This window comes from Scyliorhinus torazame, chromosome 20, assembly GCF_047496885.1.
Source record: "Scyliorhinus torazame isolate Kashiwa2021f chromosome 20, sScyTor2.1, whole genome shotgun sequence".
NCBI classification, from domain to species: domain Eukaryota; kingdom Metazoa; phylum Chordata; class Chondrichthyes; order Carcharhiniformes; family Scyliorhinidae; genus Scyliorhinus; species Scyliorhinus torazame.
The window spans coordinates 80,695,714-80,714,804 of record NC_092726.1 but is presented as its reverse complement, the minus strand read 5'-3'; positions in this window follow the sequence as shown (position 1 = coordinate 80,714,804).

Sequence of the window (19,091 nt, the reverse complement as noted above, 5' to 3'; positions counted from 1 at the left end):
GAGTACTGTGAGGGCAATGGGAATGTGGGACAATGTGTACTGTGAGAGGATTGAGACTGTGGTACGTTGAGAACTGTGAGGTGAATGGGACTGTGGTACATTGAGTACTGTGAGGGGAATGGTGCTGTGGTACATTGAGTACTGTGAGGGGAATGGGACTGTGGTACATTGAGTACTGTGAGGGGGATGGGACTGTGGGACATTGAGTACTGTGAGGGGAATTGGACTGTGGTACATTGAGGACTGTGAGGTGAATGGGACTGTGGTACATTGAGTACTGTGAGGGGGATGGGACTGTGGGACATTGAGTACTGTGAGGGGAATTGGACTGTGGTACATTGAGGACTGTGAGGTGAATGGGTCTGTGGTACAATGAGTACTGCAAGGGAGATGGGACTGTGGGACATTGATAACTGCAAGGGGGATCGGACTGTGGTACATTGAGTACTGTGAGGGGAATTAGACGGTGGTACATTGAGTACTGTGAGGGGAATGTGACTGTGGTACATTGAGTACTGTGAGGGGGATGGGACTGTGACACATTGAGTACTGGGAGGGGAATGGGACTGTGGTACATTGAGTACTGTGAGGGGAATGGGACTGTGGTACATTGATTACTGTGAGGGGGTGGGACTGTGTTAGATTGAGTACTGTGAGGGGATTGGGACTGTGGGACATTGAGTACTGTGAGGGGAATGGGACTGTGGGACATTGAGTACTGTGAGGGTCATGGATCTGTGGTACATTGAGTACTGTGAGGGGGATGGGGCTGTGGTCCTTTGAGTTCAGTGAGGGGGATGGGACTGTGGGACATTGAGTACAGTGTGCGGAATGTGACTGTGGTATATTGAGTACTGTGAGGGGAATGAGACTGTGTTACATTGAGTACTGTGAGTGGGATGGGACTGTGATACATTGAGTACTGTGAGGGGGATGGGACTTTGGTACATTGAGTACTGTGAGTGGGATGGGACTGTGATACATTGAGTACTGTGAGGGGGATGGGACTGTGGTACATTGAGTACTGTGAGGGGAATGGGACTGTGGTACATTGAGTACTGTGAGGGGAATGGGACTGAGGTACATTGAGTACTGTGAGGGGAATGGGTCTGTGGTACATTGAGTACTGTGAGGGGAATGGGACTGTAGGACTTTGAGTACTGTGAGGGTGATGGGATTGTGTTTCATTGAGTACTGTGCGGGGGATGGGACTGTGATACATTGAGTTCTGTGAGGGGGATGGGTCTGTGGTACATTGAGTACTGTGAGGGAAATTGGACTGTGGTACATTGAGTACTGTGAGGGGAATGGGACTGTGGTACATTGAGTACTGTGAGGGGAATGGGTCTGTGGTACATTGAGTACTGTGAGGGAAATTGGACTGTGGTACATTGAGTACTGTGAGGGGAATGGGGCTGTGGTACATTGAGTACTGTGAGGGAAATTGGACTGTGGTACATTGAGTAATGTGAGGGGAATGTGACTGTGGTACATAGAGTACTGTGAGGGGAATGGGGCTGTGGTACATTGAGTAATGTGAGGGAAATTGGACTGTGGTACATTGAGTACTGTGAGGGGAATGTGACAGTGGTACATTGAGTACTGTGAGGGGAATGGGGCTGTGGTACATTGAGTACTGTGAGGGAAATTGGACTGTGGTACATTGAGAACTGTGAGGGGAATGGGACTGTGGTACATTGAGTACTGTGAGGGGAATGGGACTGTGGTACATTGAGTACTGTGAGGGGAATGGGACTGTGGTACATTGATTACTGTGAGGGGAATGGGACTGTGGTACATTGAGTACTGTGAGGGAAATTGGACTGTGGTACATTGAGTACTGTGAGGGGAATGGGGCTGTGGTACATTGAGTACTGTGAGGGGGATGGGTCTGTGGTACATTGAGTACTGTGAGGGAAATTGGACTGTGGTACATTGAATACTGTGAGGGGGATGGTTCTGTGGTACATTGAGTACTGTGAGGGGAATGGGACTGTGGTACATTGAGTACTGTGAGGGGGATGGGGCTGTGGCACATTGAGTACTGTGAGGGGAATGGGACTGTGGTACATTGAGTACTGTGAGGGTAATGGGACTGTGGTACATTGAGTACTGTGAGGGGAATGGGACTGTGGTACATTGAGTACTGTGAGGGGGATGGGACTGTGGCACATTGAGTACTGTGAGGGCAATGGGAATGTGGGACAATGTGTACTGTGAGAGGATTGAGACTGTGGTACGTTGAGAACTGTGAGGTGAATGGGACTGTGGTACATTGAGTACTGTGAGGGGAATGGTGCTGTGGTACATTGAGTACTGTGAGGGGAATGGGACTGTGGGACATTGAGTACTGTGAGGGGAATTGGACTGTGGTACATTGAGTACTGTGAGGGGGATGGGACTGTGGGACATTGAGTGCTGTGAGGGGAATTGGACTGTGGTACATTGAGGACTGTGAGGTGAATGGGACTGTGGTACATTGAGTACTGTGAGGGGGATGGGACTGTGGGACATTGAGTACTGTGAGGGGAATTGGACTGTGGTACATTGAGGACTGTGAGGTGAATGGGTCTGTGGTACAATGAGTACTGCAAGGGAGATGGGACTGTGGGACATTGATAACTGCAAGGGGGATCGGACTGTGGTACATTGAGTACTGTGAGGGGAATTGGACGGTGGTACATTGAGTACTGTGAGGGGAATGTGACTGTGGTACATTGAGTACTGAGAGGGGGATGGGACTGTGACACATTGAGTACTGGGAGGGGAATGGGACTGTGGTACATTGAGTACTGTGAGGGGAATGGGACTGAGGTACATTGAGTACTATGAGGGGAATGGGACTGTGGTACATTGAGTACTGTGAGGGGGGTGGGACTGTGATACATTGAGTACTGTGAGGGGAATGGGACTGTGGTACATTGAGTACTGTGAGGGGAATGTGACTGTGGTACATTGAGTACTGTGAGGGGAATGGGGCTGTGGTACATTGAGTACTGTGAGGGAAATTGGACTGTGGTACATTGAGTACTGTGAGGGGAATGTGACTGTGGTACATTGAGTACTGTGAGGGGAATGGGGCTGCGGTACATTGAGTACTGTGAGGGAAATTGGACTGTGGTACATTGAATACTGTGAGGGGGATGGGACTGTGATACATTGAGTACTGTGAGGGGAATGGGGCTGCGGTACATTGAGTACTGTGAGGGAAATTGGACTGTGGTACATTGAATACTGTGAGGGGAATTGGACTGTGGTACATTGAGTACTGTGAGGGGGATGGGGCTGTGGCACATTGAGTACTGTGAGGGGAATGGGACTGTGGTACATTGAGTACTGTGAGGGTAATGGGACTGTGGTACATTGAGTACTGTGAGGGGAATGGGACTGTGGTACATTGAGTACTGTGAGGGGGATGGGACTGTGGTACATTGCGTACTGTGAGGGGAATGGGTCTGTGGTACATTGAGTACTGTGAGGGGAATGGGGCTGCGGTACATTGAGTACTGTGAGGGAAATTGGACTGTGGTACATTGAATACTGTGAGGGGGATGGGTCTGTGGTACATTGAGTACTGTGAGGGGAATTGGACTGTGGTACATTGAGTACTGTGAGGGGGATGGGGCTGTGGCACATTGAGTACTGTGAGGGGAATGGGACTGTGGTACATTGAGTACTGTGAGGGTAATGGGACTGTGGTACATTGAGTACTGTGAGGGGAATGGGACTGTGGTACATTGAGTACTGTGAGGGGGATGGGACTGTGGTACATTGCGTACTGTGAGGGGAATGGGTCTGTGGTACATTGAGTACTGTGAGGGGAATGGGGCTGTGGTACATTGAGTACTGCGTGGGAGATGGGACTGTGGGACATTGAGTACTGTGAGGGGAATGGGACTGTGGTACATTGAGTACTGCGAGGGAGATGGGACTGTGGGACATTCAGTACTGTGAGGGGGTTGGGACTGTGGTACATTGAGTACTGTGAGGGAGATGGGACTGTGGGACATTCAGTACTGTGAGGGGAATGGGACTGTGGTACATTGAGCACTGTGAGGGGAATGCGACTGTGGTACATTGAGTACTGTGAGGGGAATGGGACTGTGGGACAATGAGTACTGTGAGGGATATTGGACTGTGGTACATTGAGTACTGTGAGGGGAATGGGGCTGTGGTACATTGAGTACTGTGAGGGAAATTGGACTGTGGTACATTGAGTACTGTGAGGGGAATGTGACTGTGGTACATAGAGTACTGTGAGGGGAATGGGGCTGTGGTACATTGAGTAATGTGAGGGAAATTGGACTGTGGTACATTGAGTACTGTGAGGGGAATGTGACAGTGGTACATTGAGTACTGTGAGGGGAATGGGGCTGTGGTACATTGAGTACTGTGAGGGAAATTGGACTGTGGTACATTGAGAACTGTGAGGGGAATGGGACTGTGGTACATTGAGTACTGTGAGGGGAATGGGACTGTGGTACATTGAGTACTGTGAGGGGAATGGGACTGTGGTACATTGATTACTGTGAGGGGAATGGGACTGTGGTACATTGAGTACTGTGAGGGAAATTGGACTGTGGTACATTGAGTACTGTGAGGGGAATGGGGCTGTGGTACATTGAGTACTGTGAGGGGGATGGGTCTGTGGTACATTGAGTACTGTGAGGGAAATTGGACTGTGGTACATTGAATACTGTGAGGGGATGGGTCTGTGGTACATTGAGTACTGTGAGGGGAATGGGACTGTGGTACATTGAGTACTGTGAGGGGGATGGGGCTGTGGCACATTGAGTACTGTGAGGGGAATGGGACTGTGGTACATTGAGTACTGTGAGGGTAATGGGACTGTGGTACATTGAGTACTGTGAGGGGAATGGGACTGTGGTACATTGAGTACTGTGAGGGGGATGGGACTGTGGCACATTGAGTACTGTGAGGGCAATGGGAATGTGGGACAATGTGTACTGTGAGAGGATTGAGACTGTGGTACGTTGAGAACTGTGAGGTGAATGGGACTGTGGTACATTGAGTACTGTGAGGGGAATGGTGCTGTGGTACATTGAGTACTGTGAGGGGAATGGGACTGTGGGACATTGAGTACTGTGAGGGGAATTGGACTGTGGTACATTGAGTACTGTGAGGGGGATGGGACTGTGGGACATTGAGTACTGTGAGGGGAATTGGACTGTGGTACATTGAGGACTGTGAGGTGAATGGGACTGTGGTACATTGAGTACTGTGAGGGGGATGGGACTGTGGGACATTGAGTACTGTGAGGGGAATTGGACTGTGGTACATTGAGGACTGTGAGGTGAATGGGTCTGTGGTACAATGAGTACTGCAAGGGAGATGGGACTGTGGGACATTGATAACTGCAAGGGGGATCGGACTGTGGTACATTGAGTACTGTGAGGGGAATTGGACGGTGGTACATTGAGTACTGTGAGGGGAATGTGACTGTGGTACATTGAGTACTGAGAGGGGGATGGGACTGTGACACATTGAGTACTGGGAGGGGAATGGGACTGTGGTACATTGAGTACTGTGAGGGGAATGGGACTGAGGTACATTGAGTACTATGAGGGGAATGGGACTGTGGTACATTGAGTACTGTGAGGGGGGTGGGACTGTGATACATTGAGTACTGTGAGGGGAATGGGACTGTGGTACATTGAGTACTGTGAGGGGAATGTGACTGTGGTACATTGAGTACTGTGAGGGGAATGGGGCTGTGGTACATTGAGTACTGTGAGGGAAATTGGACTGTGGTACATTGAGTACTGTGAGGGGAATGTGACTGTGGTACATTGAGTACTGTGAGGGGAATGGGGCTGCGGTACATTGAGTACTGTGAGGGAAATTGGACTGTGGTACATTGAATACTGTGAGGGGGATGGGACTGTGATACATTGAGTACTGTGAGGGGAATGGGGCTGCGGTACATTGAGTACTGTGAGGGAAATTGGACTGTGGTACATTGAATACTGTGAGGGGGATGGGTCTGTGGTACATTGAGTACTGTGAGGGGAATTGGACTGTGGTACATTGAGTACTGTGAGGGGGATGGGGCTGTGGCACATTGAGTACTGTGAGGGGAATGGGACTGTGGTACATTGAGTACTGTGAGGGTAATGGGACTGTGGTACATTGAGTACTGTGAGGGGAATGGGACTGTGGTACATTGAGTACTGTGAGGGGGATGGGACTGTGGTACATTGCGTACTGTGAGGGGAATGGGTCTGTGGTACATTGAGTACTGTGAGGGGAATGGGGCTGCGGTACATTGAGTACTGTGAGGGAAATTGGACTGTGGTACATTGAATACTGTGAGGGGGATGGGTCTGTGGTACATTGAGTACTGTGAGGGGAATTGGACTGTGGTACATTGAGTACTGTGAGGGGGATGGGGCTGTGGCACATTGAGTACTGTGAGGGGAATGGGACTGTGGTACATTGAGTACTGTGAGGGTAATGGGACTGTGGTACATTGAGTACTGTGAGGGGAATGGGACTGTGGTACATTGAGTACTGTGAGGGGGATGGGACTGTGGTACATTGCGTACTGTGAGGGGAATGGGTCTGTGGTACATTGAGTACTGTGAGGGGAATGGGGCTGTGGTACATTGAGTACTGCGTGGGAGATGGGACTGTGGGACATTGAGTACTGTGAGGGGAATGGGACTGTGGTACATTGAGTACTGCGAGGGAGATGGGACTGTGGGACATTCAGTACTGTGAGGGGGTTGGGACTGTGGTACATTGAGTACTGTGAGGGAGATGGGACTGTGGGACATTCAGTACTGTGAGGGGAATGGGACTGTGGTACATTGAGCACTGTGAGGGGAATGCGACTGTGGTACATTGAGTACTGTGAGGGGAATGGGACTGTGGGACAATGAGTACTGTGAGGCGAATGGGACTGCGGTACATTGAGTACTGCGAGGGAGATGGGACTGTGGGACATTGAGTACAGTGAGGGGGATGGGGCTGTGGGACATTGAGTACAGTGAGCGGAATGTGACTGTGGTACATTGAGTACTGTGAGGGGGATGGGGCTGTGGTACATTGAGGACTGTGAGGGGGGTGGTTCTCTGGTACATTGAGTACTGTGAGGGAAAGGGACTGTGGTACATTGAGTACTGTGAGGGGAATGGGACTGTGGTACATTGAGTACTGTGAGGGGGATGGGACTGTGATACATTGACTACTGTTAGGGAAATGGGACTGTGGGACATTGAGTACTGTGAGGGGGATGGGACTGTGTTACATTGAGTACTGTGAGGGGAATGGGACTGTGGGACATTGAGTACTGAGAGGGTGATGGGTCTGTGGTACATTGAGGATTGCGAGGGGCATGGATCTGTGGTACATTGAGTACTGTGAGGGGGATGGGACTGTGGCACATTGAGTACTGTGAGGGCAATGGGAATGTGGGACAATGTGTACTGTGAGAGGATTGAGACTGTGGTACGTTGAGAACTGTGAGGTGAATGGGACTGTGGTACATTGAGTACTGTGAGGGGAATGGTGCTGTGGTACATTGAGTACTGTGAGGGGAATGGGACTGTGGGACATTGAGTACTGTGAGGGGAATTGGACTGTGGTACATTGAGTACTGTGAGGGGGATGGGACTGTGGGACATTGAGTACTGTGAGGGGAATTGGACTGTGGTACATTTAGGACTGTGAGCTGAATGGGACTGTGGTACATTGAGTACTGTGAGGGGGATGGGACTGTGGGACAATGAGTACTGTGAGGGGAATTGGACTGTGGTACATTGAGGACTGTGAGGTGAATGGGACTGTGGTACAATGAGTACTGCAAGGGAGATGGGACTGTGGGACATTGATAACTGCAAGGGGGATCGGACTGTGGTACATTGAGTACTGTGAGGGGAATTGGACGGTGGTACATTGAGTACTGTGAGGGGAATGTGACTGTGGTACATTGAGTACTGTGAGGGGGATGGGACTGTGACACATTGAGTACTGGGAGGGGAATGGGACTGTGGTACATTGAGTACTGTGAGGGGAATGGGACTGAGGTACATTGAGTACTATGAGGGGAATGGGACTGTGGTACATTGAGTACTGTGAGGGGGGTGGGACTGTGATACATTGAGTACTGTGAGGGGAATGGGACTGTGGTACATTGAGTACTGTGAGGGGGTGGTTCTGTGGTACATTGAGTACTGTGAGGGGGATGGGACTGTCGAACATTGAGTACTGTGAGGGGAATGGGACTGTGGTACATTGAGTACTGTGAGGGGAATGGGACTGTGGTCCTTTGAGTTCAGTGAGGGGGATGGGACTGTGGGACATTCAGGACAGTGAGGGGAATGCGACTGTGGTACATTGAGTACTGTGAGGGGGCAGGGACTGTGGGACGTTGGGTACTGTGAGGGGGATGGGACTGTGGTACATTGAGTACTGTGAGGGAAATTGGACTGTGGTACATTGAGAACTGTGAGGGGAATGGGACTGTGGTACATTGAGTACTGTGAGGGGAATGGGACTGTGGTACATTGACTACTGTGAGGGGAATGGGACTGTGGTACATTGAGTACTGTGAGGGGGATGGGGCTGTGGCACATTGAGTACTGTGAGGGGAATGGGACTGTGGTACATTGAGTACTGTGAGGGTAATGGGACTGTGGTACATTGAGTACTGTGAGGGGAATGGGACTGTGGTACATTGAGTACTGTGAGGGGGATGGGACTGTGGTACATTGAGTACTGTGAGGGGAATGGGACTGTGGTACATTGAGTACTGTGAGGGGAATGGGACTGTGGTACATTGAGTACTGTGAGGGGGATGGGACTGTGGTACATTGAGTACTGTGAGGGGAATGGGACTGTGTTACATTGAGTACTGTGAGGGGAATGGGACTGTGGTACATTGAGTACTGTGAGGGGAATGGGGCTGTGGTACATTGAGTACTGCGTGGGAGATGGGACTGTGGGACATTGAGTACTGTGAGGGGGATGGGTCTGTGGTACATTGAGTACTGTGAGGGAGATGGGACTGTGGGACATTCAGTACTGTGAGGGGGTTGGGACTGTGGTACATTGAGTACTGTGAGGGAGATGGGACTGTGGGACATTCAGTACTGTGAGGGGGTTGGGACTGTGGTACATTGAGTACTGTGAGGGAGATGGGACTGTGGGACATTCAGTACTGTGAGGGGAATGGGACTGTGGTACATTGAGCACTGTGAGGGGAATGGGACTGTGGTACATTGAGTACTGTGAGGGGGATGGGACTGTGGTACATTGAGTACTGTGAGGGGAATGGGACTGTGTTACATTGAGTACTGTGAGGGGAATGGGACTGTGGTACATTGAGTACTGTGAGTGGAATGGGACTGTGGGACATTGAGAACTGTGAGGGGAATGGGACTGTGGTACATTGAGTACTGCGAGGGAGATGGGACTGTGGGACATTCAGTACTGTGAGGGGGTTGGGACTGTGGTACATTGAGTACTGTGAGGGAGATGGGACTGTGGGACATTCAGTACTGTGAGGGGAATGGGACTGTGGTACATTGAGCACTGTGAGGGGAATGGGACTGTGTTACATTGCGTACTGTGAGGGGAATGGGACTGTGGGACAATGAGTACTGTGAGGGGAATGGGACTGCGGTACATTGAGTACTGCGAGGGAGATGGGACTGTGGGACATTGAGTACAGTGAGGGGGATGGGGCTGTGGGACATTGAGTACAGTGAGCGGAATGTGACTGTGGTACATTGAGTACTGTGAGGGGGATGGGGCTGTGGTACATTGAGGACTGTGAGGGGGGTGGTTCTCTGGTACATTGAGTACTGTGAGGGAAAGGGACTGTGGTACATTGAGTACTGTGAGGGGAATGGGACTGTGGTACATTGAGTACTGTGAGGGGATGGGACTGTGATACATTGACTACTGTGAGGGGAATGGGACTGTGGGACATTGAGTACTGAGAGGGGGATGGGTCTGTGGTACATTGAGGATTGCGAGGGGCATGGATCTGTGGTACATTGAGTACTGTGAGGGGGATGGGACTGTGGCACATTGAGTACTGTGAGGGCAATGGGAATGTGGGACAATGTGTACTGTGAGAGGATTGAGACTGTGGTACGTTGAGAACTGTGAGGTGAATGGGACTGTGGTACATTGAGTACTGTGAGGGGAATGGTGCTGTGGTACATTGAGTACTGTGAGGGGAATGGGGCTGTGGGACATTGAGTACTGTGAGGGGAATTGGACTGTGGTACATTGAGTACTGTGAGGGGGATGGGACTGTGGGACATTGAGTACTGTGAGGGGAATTGGACTGTGGTACATTGAGGACTGTGAGGTGAATGGAACTGTGGTACATTGAGTACTGTGAGGGGGATGGGACTGTGGGACATTGAGTACTGTGAGGGGAATTGGACTGTGGTACATTGAGGACTGTGAGGTGAATGGGACTGTGGTACAATGAGTACTGCAAGGGAGATGGGACTGTGGGACATTGATAACTGCGAGGGGGATCGGACTGTGGTACATTGAGTACTGTGAGGGGAATTGGACGGTGGTACATTGAGTACTGTGAGGGGAATGTGACTGTTGTACATTGAGTACTGTGAGGGGGATGGGACTGTGACACATTGAGTACTGGGAGGGGAATGGGACTGTGGTACATTGAGTACCGTGAGGGGAATGGGACTGTCGTACATTGAGTACTGTGAGGGGAATCGATCTGTGTTACATTGAGTACTGTGAGGGGGGTGGGACTGTGGTACATTGTGGACTGTGAGTGGAATGGTGCTGTGGTACATTGAGTACTGTGAGGGGAATGGGACTGTGGGACAATGAGTACTGTGAGGGGAATGGGACTGCGGTACATTGAGTACAGTGAGGTGAATGGGACTGTGGTACATTGAGTACTGTGAGGGGAATGGGACTGTGGTACATTGAGTACTGTGAGGGGAATGTGACTGTGGTACATTGAGTACTGTGAGGGGAATGGGACTGTGGGACAATGAGTACTGTGAGGGGAATGGGACTGTGGGACATTGAGTATTGAGAGTGAGATGGGACTGTGGGACATTCAGTACTGTGAGGGGGTTGGGACTGTGGTACATTGAGTACTGTGAGGGAGATGGGACTGTGGGACATTCAGTACTGTGAGGGGAATGGGACTGTGGTAAATTGAGCACTGTGAGGGGAATGGGACTGTGGTACATTGAGTACTGTGAGGGGAATGGGACTGTGGGACAATGAGTACTGTGAGGGGAATGGGACTGCGGTACATTGAGTACTGCGAGGGGGATGGTTCTGTGGTACATTGAGTACTGCGAGGGGCATGGAACTGTGATACATTGAGTACTGTGAGGGGAATGGGACTGTGGTACATTGAGTACTGTGAGGGGAATGGGACTGTGGTACATTGAGGACTGTGAGGGGAATGGGACTGTGGTACATTGAGTACTGTGAGGGGAATGGGACTGTGGGACATTGAGTACTGTGAGGGGGAAGGGACTGTGGTCCTTTGAGTTCAGTGAGGGGGATGGGACTGTGGTACATTGAGTACTGTGAGGGGGTTGGGACTGTGGTACATTGAATACTGTGAGGGGGATGGGACTGTGGTACATTTAGTACTGTGAGGGGAATTGGACGGTGGTACATTGAGTACTGTGAGGGGAATGTGACTGTGGTACATTGAGTACTGTGAGGGGGATGGGACTGTGACACATTGAGTACTGGGAGGGGAATGGGACTGTGGTACATTGAGTACCGTGAGGGGAATGGGACTGTCGTACATTGAGTACTGTGAGGGGAATCGATCTGTGTTACATTGAGTACTGTGAGGGGGGTGGGACTGTGGTACATTGTGGACTGTGAGTGGAATGGTGCTGTGGTACATTGAGTACTGTGAGGGGAATGGGACTGTGGGACAATGAGTACTGTGAGGGGAATGGGACTGCGGTACATTGAGTACAGTGAGGTGAATGGGACTGTGGTACATTGAGTACTGTGAGGGGAATGGGACTGTGGTACATTGAGTACTGTGAGGGGAATGGGACTGTGGTACATTGAGTACTGTGAGGGGAATGGGACTGTGGGACAATGAGTACTGTGAGGGGAATGGGACTGTGGGACATTGAGTATTGAGAGTGAGATGGGACTGTGGGACATTCAGTACTGTGAGGGGGTTGGGACTGTGGTACATTGAGTACTGTGAGGGAGATGGGACTGTGGGACATTCAGTACTGTGAGGGGAATGGGACTGTGGTAAATTGAGCACTGTGAGGGGAATGGGACTGTGGTACATTGAGTACTGTGAGGGGAATGGGACTGTGGGACAATGAGTACTGTGAGGGGAATGGGACTGCGGTACATTGAGTACTGCGAGGGGGATGGTTCTGTGGTACATTGAGTACTGCGAGGGGCATGGAACTGTGATACATTGAGTACTGTGAGGGGAATGGGACTGTGGTACATTGAGTACTGTGAGGGGAATGGGACTGTGGGACATTGAGTACTGTGAGGGGAATGGGACTGTGGTACATTGAGTACTGTGAGGGGAATGGGACTGTGGGACATTGAGTACTGTGAGGGGGAAGGGACTGTGGTCCTTTGAGTTCAGTGAGGGGGATGGGACTGTGGTACATTGAGTACTGTGAGGGGGTTGGGACTGTGGTACATTGAATACTGTGAGGGGGATGGGACTGTGGTACATTTAGTACTGTGAGGGGAATGGGACTGTGGTACATTGAGTACTGTGAGGGCAATGGGAATGTGGGACATTGAGTACTGTGAGAGGATTGGGACTGTGGTACATTGGGAAATGTGAGGTGTATGAGACTGTGGTACATTGAGTACTGTGAGGGAGATGAGACTGTGGTACATTGCGTACTGTGAGGGGAATGGGACTGTGGTACATTGAGTACTTTGAGGGGGATGGGAGTGTGATACATTGAGTACTGTGAGGGTGATCTGTCTGTGGCACATTGAGTACTGTGAGGGGAATGGGACTGTGGTACATTGAGTACTGTGAGGGCGATGGGACTGTGGTACATTGAGTACTGTGAGGGGAATGGGACTGTGGTACATTGAGTACTGTGAGGGGAATGGGACTGTGGGACATTGAGTACTGTGAGGGGAATTGGACTGTGGTACATTGAGGACTGTGAGGTGAATGGAACTGTGGTACATTGAGTACTGTGAGGGGGATGGGACTGTGGGACATTGAGTACTGTGAGGGGAATTGGACTGTGGTACATTGAGGACTGTGAGGTGAATGGGACTGTGGTACAATGAGTACTGCAAGGGAGATGGGACTGTGGGACATTGATAACTGCGAGGGGGATCGGACTGTGGTACATTGAGTACTGTGAGGGGAATTGGACGGTGGTACATTGAGTACTGTGAGGGGAATGTGACTGTGGTACATTGAGTACTGTGAGGGGGATGGGACTGTGACACATTGAGTACTGGGAGGGGAATGGGACTGTGGTACATTCAGTACCGTGAGGGGAATGGGACTGTCGTACATTGAGTACTGTGAGGGGAATCGATCTGTGTTACATTGAGTACTGTGAGGGGGGTGGGACTGTGGTACATTGTGGACTGTGAGTGGAATGGTGCTGTGGTACATTGAGTACTGTGAGGGGATGGGACTGTGGGACAATGAGTACTGTGAGGGGAATGGGACTGCGGTACATTGAGTACAGTGAGGTGAATGGGACTGTGGGACAATGAGTACTGTGAGGGGAATGGGACTGTGGGACAATGAGTACTGTGAGGGGAATGGGACTGTGGGACATTGAGTATTGAGAGGGAGATGGGACTGTGGGACATTCAGTACTGTGAGGGGGTTGGGACTGTGGTACATTGAGTACTGTGAGGGAGATGGGACTGTGGGACATTCAGTACTGTGAGGGGAATGGGACTGTGGTAAATTGAGCACTGTGAGGGGAATGGGACTGTGGTACATTGAGTACTGTGAGGGGAATGGGACTGTGGGACAATGAGTACTGTGAGGGGAATGGGACTGCGGTACATTGAGTACTGCGAGGGGGATGGTTCTGTGGTACATTGAGTACTGCGAGGGGCATGGAACTGTGATACATTGAGTACTGTGAGGGGAATGGGACTGTGGTACATTGAGTACTGTGAGGGGAATGGGACTGTGGGACATTGAGTACTGTGAGGGGAAAGGGACTGTGGTACATTGAGTACTGTGAGGGGAATGGGACTGTGGTACATTGAGTACTGTGAGGGGAATGGGACTGTGGTACATTGAGTACTGTGAGGGGAATGGGACTGTGGGACATTGAGTACTGTGAGGGGGAAGGGACTGTGGTCCTTTGAGTTCAGTGAGGGGGATGGGACTGTGGTACATTGAGTACTGTGAGGGGGTTGGGACTGTGGTACATTGAATACTGTGAGGGGGATGGGACTGTGGTACATTTAGTACTGTGAGGGGAATGGGACTGTGGTACATTGAGTACTGTGAGGGCAATGGGAATGTGGGACATTGAGTACTGTGAGAGGATTGGGACTGTGGTACATTGGGAAATGTGAGGTGTATGAGACTGTGGTACATTGAGTACTGTGAGGGAGATGAGACTGTGGTACATTGAGTACTGTGAGGGGAATGGGACTGTGGTACATTGAGTACTTTGAGGGGGATGGGAGTGTGATACATTGAGTACTGTGAGGGTGATCTGTCTGTGGCACATTGAGTACTGTGAGGGGAATGGGACTGTGGTACATTGAGTACTGTGAGGGCGATGGGACTGTGGTACATTGAGTACTGTGAGGGGAATGGGACTGTGGTACATTGAGTACTGTGAGGGGAATGGGACTGTGGTACATTGAGTACTGTGAGGGGAATTGGACTGTGGTAGATTGAGTACTGTGAGGGGGATGGGACTGTGGTACATTGAGTACTGTGAGGGGAATGGGACTGTTGTACATTGAGTACTGTGAGGGGGATGGGACTGTGATACATTGACTACTGTTAGGGAAATGGGACTGTGGGACATTGAGTACTGTGAGGGGGATGGGACTGTGTTACATTGAGTACTGTGAGGGGAATGGGACTGTGGGACATTGAGTACTGAGAGGGGGATGGGTCTGTGGTACATTGAGGATTGCGAGGGGCATGGATCTGTGGTACATTGAGTACTGTGAGGGGGATGGGACTGTGGCACATTGAGTACTGTGAGGGCAATGGGAATGTGGGACAATGTGTACTGTGAGAGGATTGAGACTGTGGTACGTTGAGAACTGTGAGGTGAATGGGACTGTGGTACATTGAGTACTGTGAGGGGAATGGTGCTGTGGTACATTGAGTACTGTGAGGGGAATGGGACTGTGGGACATTGAGTGCTGTGAGGGGAATTGGACTGTGGTACATTGAGTACTGTGAGGGAGATGGGACTGTGGGACATTGAGTACTGTGAGGGGAATTGGACTGTGGTACATTGAGGACTGTGAGGTGAATGGGACTGTGGTACATTGAGTACTGTGAGGGGGATGGGACTGTGGGACATTGAGTACTGTGAGGGGAATTGGACTGTGGTACATTGAGGACTGTGAGGTGAATGGGACTGTGGTACAATGAGTACTGCAAGGGAGATGGGACTGTGGGACATTGATAACTGCAAGGGGGATCGGACTGTGGTACATTGAGTACTGTGAGGGGAATTGGACGGTGGTACATTGAGTACTGTGAGGGGGATGGGACTGTGGGACATTGAGTACTGTGAGGGGAATGTGACTGTGGTACATTGAGTACTGTGAGGGGGATGGGACTGTGACACATTGAGTACTGGGAGGGGAATGGGACTGTGGTACATTGAGTACTGTGAGGGGAATGGGACTGAGGTACATTGAGTACTATGAGGGGAATGGGACTGTGGTACATTGAGTACTGTGAGGGGGGTGGGACTGTGATACATTGAGTACTGTGAGGGGAATGGGACTGTGGTACATTGAGTACTGTGAGGGGGGTGGTTCTGTGGTACATTGAGTACTGTGAGGGGGATGGGACTGTCGAACATTGAGTACTGTGAGGGGAATGGGACTGTGGTCCTTTGAGTTCAGTGAGGGGGATGGGACTGTGGGACATTCAGGACAGTGAGGGGAATGCGACTGTGGTACATTGAGTACTGTGAGGGGGCAGGGACTGTGGGACGTTGAGTACTGTGAGGGGGATGGGACTGTGGTACATTGAGTACTGTGAGGGAAATTGGACTGTGGTACATTGAGAACTGTGAGGGGAATGGGACTGTGGTACATTGAGTACTGTGAGGGGAATGGGACTGTGGTACATTGACTACTGTGAGGGGAATGGGACTGTGGTACATTGAGTACTGTGAGGGGGATGGGGCTGTGGCACATTGAGTACTGTGAGGGGAATGGGACTGTGGTACATTGAGTACTGTGAGGGTAATGGGACTGTGGTACATTGAGTACTGTGAGGGGAATGGGACTGTGGTACATTGAGTACTGTGAGGGGGATGGGACTGTGGTACATTGAGTACTGTGAGGGGAATGGGACTGTGGTACATTGAGTACTGTGAGGGGAATGGGACTGTGGTACATTGAGTACTGTGAGGGGGATGGGACTGTGGTACATTGAGTACTGTGAGGGGAATGGGACTGTGTTACATTGAGTACTGTGAGGGGAATGGGACTGTGGTACATTGAGTACTGTGAGGGGAATGGGGCTGTGGTACATTGAGTACTGCGTGGGAGATGGGACTGTGGGACATTGAGTACTGTGAGGGGGATGGGTCTGTGGTACATTGAGTACTGTGAGGGAGATGGGACTGTGGGACATTCAGTACTGTGAGGGGGTTGGGACTGTGGTACATTGAGTACTGTGAGGGAGATGGGACTGCAGTACATTCAGTACTGTGAGGGGGTTGGGACTGTGGTACATTGAGTACTGTGAGGGAGATGGGACTGTGGGACATTCAGTACTGTGAGGGGAATGGGACTGTGGTACATTGAGCACTGTGAGGGGAATGGGACTGTGGTACATTGAGTACTGTGAGGGGGATGGGACTGTGGTACATTGAGAACTGTGAGGGGAATGGGACTGTGTTACATTGAGTACTGTGAGGGGAATGGGACTGTGGTACATTGAGTACTGTGAGTGGAATGGGACTGTGGGACATTGAGTACTGTGAGGGGAATGGGACTGTGGTACATTGAGTACTGCGAGGGAGATGGGACTGTGGGACATTCAGTACTGTGAGGGGGTTGGGACTGTGGTACATTGAGTACTGTGAGGGAGATGGGACTGTGGGACATTCAGTACTGTGAGGGGAATGGGACTGTGGTACATTGAGCACTGTGAGGGGAATGGGACTGTGGTACATTGAGTACTGTGAGGGGAATGGGACTGTGGGACAATGAGTACTGTGAGGGGAATGGGACTGCGGTACATTGAGTACGGCGAGGGAGATGGGACTGTGGGACATTGAGTACAGTGAGGGGGATGGGGCTGTGGGACATTGAGTACAGTGAGCGGAATGTGACTGTGGTACATTGAGTACTGTGAGGGGGATGGGGCTGTGGTACATTGAGGACTGTGAGGGGGGTGGTTCTCTGGTACATTGAGTACTGTGAGGGAAAGGGACTGTGGTACATTGAGTACTGTGAGGGGAATGGGACTGTGGTACATTGAGTACTGTGAGGGGGATGGGACTGTGATACATTGACTACTGTGAGGGGAATGGGACTGTGGGACTATTGAGTACTGAGAGGGGGATGGGTCTGTGGTACATTGAGGATTGCGAGGGGCATGGATCTGTGGTACATTGAGTACTGTGAGGGGGATGGGACTGTGGCACATTGAGTACTGTGAGGGCAATGGGAATGTGGGACAATGTGTACTGTGAGAGGATTGAGACTGTGGTACGTTGAGAACTGTGAGGTGAATGGGACTGTGGTACATTGAGTACTGTGAGGGGAATGGTGCTGTGGTACATTGAGTACTGTGAGGGGAATGGGGCTGTGGGACATTGAGTACTGTGAGGGGAATTGGACAGTGGTACATTGAGTACTGTTAGGGGGATGGGACTGTGGGACATTGAGTACTGTGAGGGGAATTGGACTGTGGTACATTGAGGACTGTGAGGTGAATGGGACTGTGGTACATTGAGTACTGTGAGGGGGATGGGACTGTGGGACATTGAGTACTGTGAGGGGAATTGGACTGTGGTACATTGAGGACTGTGAGGTGAATGGGACTGTGGTACAATGAGTACTGCAAGGGAGATGGGACTGTGGGACATTGATAACTGCGAGGGGGATCGGACTGTGGTACATTGAGTACTGTGAGGGGAATTGGACGGTGGTACATTGAGTACTGTGAGGGGAATGTGACTGTGGTACATTGAGTACTGTGAGGGGGATGGGACTGTGACACATTGAGTACTGGGAGGGGAATGGGACTGTGGTACATTGAGTACCGTGAGGGGAATGGGACTGTGGTACATTGAGTACTGTGAGGGGAATGGGACTGTGGTACATTGAGTACTGTGAGGGGGATGGGACTGTGATACATTGACTACTGTGAGGGGAATGGGACTGTGGGACATTGAGTACTGAGAGGGGGATGGGTCTGTGGTACATTGAGGATTGCGAGGGGCATGGATCTGTGGTACATTGAGTACTGTGAGGGGGATGGGACTGTGGCACATTGAGTACTGTGAGGGCAATGGGAATGTGGGACAATGTGTACTGTGAGAGGATTGAGACTGTGGTACGTTGAGAACTGTGAGGTGAATGGGACTGTGGTACATTGAGTACTGTGAGGGGAATGGTGCTGTGGTACATTGAGTACTGTGAGGGGAATGGGGCTGTGGGACATTGAGTACTGTGAGGGGAATTGGACTGTGGTACATTGAGTACTGTGAGGGGGATGGGACTGTGGGACATTGAGTACTGTGAGGGGAATTGGACTGTGGTACATTGAGGACTGTGAGGTGAATGGGACTGTGGTACATTGAGTACTGTGAGGGGGATGGGACTGTGGGACATTGAGTACTGTGAGGGGAATTGGACTGTGGTACATTGAGGACTGTGAGGTGAATGGGACT